Raw genomic sequence first — 4,543 nt, forward strand, 5'->3', positions numbered from 1 at the left:
CATGGCATTTCCTCCTGTGTCAAAGAGGAACTAGGATGCTTCTTCAGCCTCCAATCTCAATTTGGGAAGGTCAAATGTAATTATGAAAATAAAATATAGTTTATGAATATTAAGGCAGCTTAATTTTGAAAAGGTAGCTAGTTTCCCTTACAAACATGTCTCACTAGTTTCTGTGGCAATGAAGAAAGCCAATGTAAGACTGTTCGTACTGGGAATTACCCACTTTGAGAAACAGGGATGTTAATACGCAAGGGAAGGGCTTAGGTTCAAAATCTTAGACATAAGGGAGAGCCCACATCTTTTCACGGTAAGAGCAGGGATGGGAGGTGGGTGCTAGGGAAAGTCAGCGCACCATCAGGGGACGGCCACAAGATTGAAATTTTAAAAAAATCTGGGCTGTCCTTATCTGCTCTTCAGGCAAAATCTTGCTGCATTGGTTTGGATAGTGACTGGTGAGTTATTTTAATGCAGGAGAGAATAGACTTGCGGGTGGAAGTGGACCCTGGAGATATACTGACCGGGAAATTGTGTTTAAAAGGTCGTGGTGGCGGTGGGAGGTGGATGAGAGGCATGATACGCGAGCCTGCATTTGGGCGTCCAAGGACGCAGAAGAAATGGAGGCGGCGTGTTTCTGGGCAATAAGAGGCTTTGGGTGCCCGAGGCTTCAAGAAAATACTGGTTGGGTAATAAGCCTTCTCGTTGGTTTCGAAATCTAACTCTGTGCTGGGGGAATCCCACGCGGAGGCCTTAAGCATCCCCCCACACCCCGGCCCCAGCGCCCGCCTCCGACCCCGGCCGGGCACCAGGCGGCGGTGGGGTAGCACCTGGGTCACGGTCACCCGACGGAGCCCACGGAAAGGGAGGCGGCGGCGGGCCCCAGGCCCCAGGTGCCAGCCGCGCTCCGCGGAACGGGTAGTCCCCGCACCCTGGAGGAGAGGGCGCCGACCACACGCAGCGTCCCCGCGCACTCTTCCGGGGCGCGGGCAGGTCCCGGCCGGAGGCTGCAGAGGGCGCGGCCTGGCGGCGGCTGCGCAGTCTCTGGGTACATCGGGCCGAAAATACGCTCGGCGGGCTTCCTCGCTCCGCAGCCCTCCCCGGACCGGGCGGGCAGGGTGTCAGGGTAGCCGAGGCGCGGACGCGGGCGCCGGGCATCCCCGCTTCCCAGTCGGCGGCACCCAGGACCCCAGTCGTGCGGCGCGGGCCCGGGGAAGGGGAGAGTCCCCGGCCCCGAGGCCGTCGACGCTCCCGCAGCCCCGCCTGCGAGGCCCCGCACGGGAACGTGGACACCCGCCCCGCCGAGGTGAGAGAAGCGGGGACCTCACGGAAAGGGACGGGGATGCGGCCGAGGTTCGCCCAGCCCTTGGCGTCCCGGTGCCCGCGGGCCGTGGCCGGGCCATCCAGCCTCCGAGGGGGCGCCGCGGGGAGCTGCCGCGGGCTCCGCGTCGCGGGCGGCCGCGTTCCGGGAGGCGGAGGTGGCCTGTGGCTCCGGTTCCCGAAGGGCCGCCCTCTCGCCGGCGGCTCAGAGCGCCCCGGTCGCCCCCGCCCCATTCACACGGAGCGGCGGTGACGAGGTTCAGGTAGAGGCTTTCAAGGTTGCATAGGTGCGTCCTGCTGGCGGTGCGTCTGCGCTCACCGCTTACCGCTGAGACCCAACTCCCCAACCCCGAGCCTGGTCTCTGCTCCGGGGTGGGCTTCACGCCATTAAAACTTCGTCAACGTCTGTAAATGACAACTTGTGTTTGGAACTTGGATGTCAGCCAGGATAGTGTTTTTCCTGTTTGGAAAAAAAAAAAAAAGGGGCTGGGAGAGAGAGAGAGAGAGAAATTGTTCCGGGTGTAAACAATTCAGCCGGGTGAGGGGTGAGATGCTTGTAATCTTGCAGAAGGTCTTGTCTGCACTGTTACTAACTCAGATCTTTACCAAAAAGCAACTGGGAGATAGGATGGCTGACTTGAAAGTAGACACTAAAAAAAAAAAAAAAAAAAAAAAAAAAAAAAAAAAAAAAGAAAAAGAAAAAGGCAAGTATCCTGACCTGATTAATTGAAAATGACTTATTCACCAATATTTTAAGTTTCTTCTTCTTCCTGTTCTAAGCAGAGAACCTTTGTGTCTTCTTTAAACTTTTTATAATGTATCAATTTTATGAAAATTGCCTTAAGTTGACAACGTGTTTTGGAAGTTTCTAAGCCATCAGTTATTTTTTTCATTGCTTTACTTAAGAATTTGACTTGGTTGGTTAGATATCTTGTTTTGATTTCAGTGATTGAGCATAATTTATTGTATGTGGCACCTTGGGTGTGACCTCATAAAGATATTTTAGTAAATCTAAGTTGTATTTACTCCTCCCAAATAGGTTTGCTTGTCAAAAAAATTTTTTTTTTAATCTTCACAATGTCATTTAAAATTTACATTACTTTTTCCTCATGCAGGAAAGCCATGTCTGAGTTTCTGAGTGCTGTCTCTCTTATCTATCGTTACTCTAAAAAAATCCAGTCGTTGCTTCTTGTTGCCTACTCTTACCTGGTTTATTTTCCATGTGTTGAAGAACATATGTTTTTGGGTACTTCTTTCAGTGAAGGTCTACAGATGTCTGAAAATGTCTTATCTTTACTCTTGGATGATTATTTAAATGGGTATAGATGTCTAGACTAACAGGTATGTTTTCTCAGCCCTTTGAGGCTATTATTCCATTGTTTTGGGGCTAGATGAGGAATTTCTATTCTTTGGGATTCAATATGCATTTATAATTTGTAAACTTATGTTTTTCTTCAGTTCTGAAAAATTCTTAGTTATTATATCTTTTAATATTTGGATCCACACCAGCACATGTGGCAGGCCTGGGTTTTGATTTCTCATGGGAGATTCCTAGGAGGCTAGCTTCTAGCCAGGTGGAGACCCTGGGTCAGAGGGCAGAGATTTTTGAGGCCCCTGTTCACATATGGCGTAGACTTTTCCCTGCGCTTGGCTTTATGGAGAGCCCACTTTCACTTCTCTACCATGTGCTGGGCCATGAGTCCTTCTCCAGTCTGGCTTCACCCAGGCATCTCAGCCCTCTCCCTAAAGTGGACGTCTGTTCCTGGTTTCACTCTGGGCCACAGGGCTTCAGCTTCCTCTCAGCTAAGTCGCCTCCAACATCAGGCTTACTCCTCAGACTTCCATCCTATCCCGAGTCTTGGACTAATAATTCCTCACCACTCTGGCAACTTTCTGAATTCTTTAATCAGATGATTTTTATACTTTGTGCAGATCCACAACCTTTATTAGATCTGACTCCACTCCGTCTAACTTGAGCCATCGCCCTTCCCTTTCTCAGTGTCTTACATTGAGCAGTTCTCTGCCCCCTCCTGTAATGTATTGGGGAAATGGGAGGAGAGACAAGTAATTCTGACCTAAAGTGTCAAGTTGTTAACTGTAGTTTTAGCATCATCAATAATTATTGTTTGTTGAAAACCGACCATGTAATAGGTATCATATTATATGTATATGAAATAGCCCAAGATCTCTGCTCTTATAAATTGTACGTTTTAAAGAGAAAACGCCAGGACAAATAAAAAATGAACGTATTTGACCTTAAATCTTAGCCAAAAATTGGTATAGATTTCTTAAGATTTGTGCAATATGTTACCAAGTGGAATAAAATCAAGTAAATTTTGGTTCTCCAGTAGTTATACTAAGAGGATTTTTTTTTCAACAACCAATTAAGCAGAAAGACAATGGGATAGACATAGTTCCAAATAGTAATAGCCATTTCATCTTAACCCTGTCAGTTTTAGAGGTGGGGACAATGCTAGATCTACAGCCTCTATGGATTAGTTTCTGTTGTCTGCTGTTTCTGCTTTTCTCATGCTTATCACCTTGCTTTCATTAGTGCCCAGTTGTTTTTCATTTTTTACTGGACATTCTATTTGAAAAATTGTTTGCAGAAAGAAATCTAAGGGCCAGGATGGTGTTTTCTTCTTCTGGAGAAAATTTTCCTTTGCTTCTGTAGGTACCCATGAGCACTAGTGTTCCAGAAATAATCTTAGTCCATATTCAGAGATCGAGGCTGCCTGAGCCATCCAGATAAATCAAAGCTGTGATGCAGCCTCTGTGAGGACTTATTTTCCTCTAATTCAGCCTTATCTATCCCATCCATGACTGCCCCAGACCTTAACATTTAACTCCCTGCTTTCTAAGGCTGTCAAAAGTGCCTCGCAACCTGTCAGACTGTGCTTACTGTGTTCAAGGCAATAAAAGTTCTTTTCAAAAACTGAAGACTTTGGAAGCTGGTGGAAACAGCTTCATTTGCTCCTGTGACTTCCTGTCTTTCACACAGGGGCAGCAGGCCCTGGCCCAGGTCCTGATCGACTGGCCAGACGACTACCTGTGTGACTCTCCATCCCCCGTGCGGGGCCAGCGGGTTCGGGATACCCGGCTCTCACCTTCTGAGTGCCACAGGGCAGCCGTGGTGTCTGCGGTGTGCTGTACCCTTTTCCTGTTCCTCCTGCTGGTGGGGGTTCTGTGCCACCGTTTCCACGGACTGTGGTACATGAAGATGATGTGG

This window comes from Physeter macrocephalus, chromosome 7 (genome assembly GCF_002837175.3).
Source record: "Physeter macrocephalus isolate SW-GA chromosome 7, ASM283717v5, whole genome shotgun sequence".
Lineage (NCBI taxonomy): Eukaryota > Metazoa > Chordata > Mammalia > Artiodactyla > Physeteridae > Physeter > Physeter macrocephalus.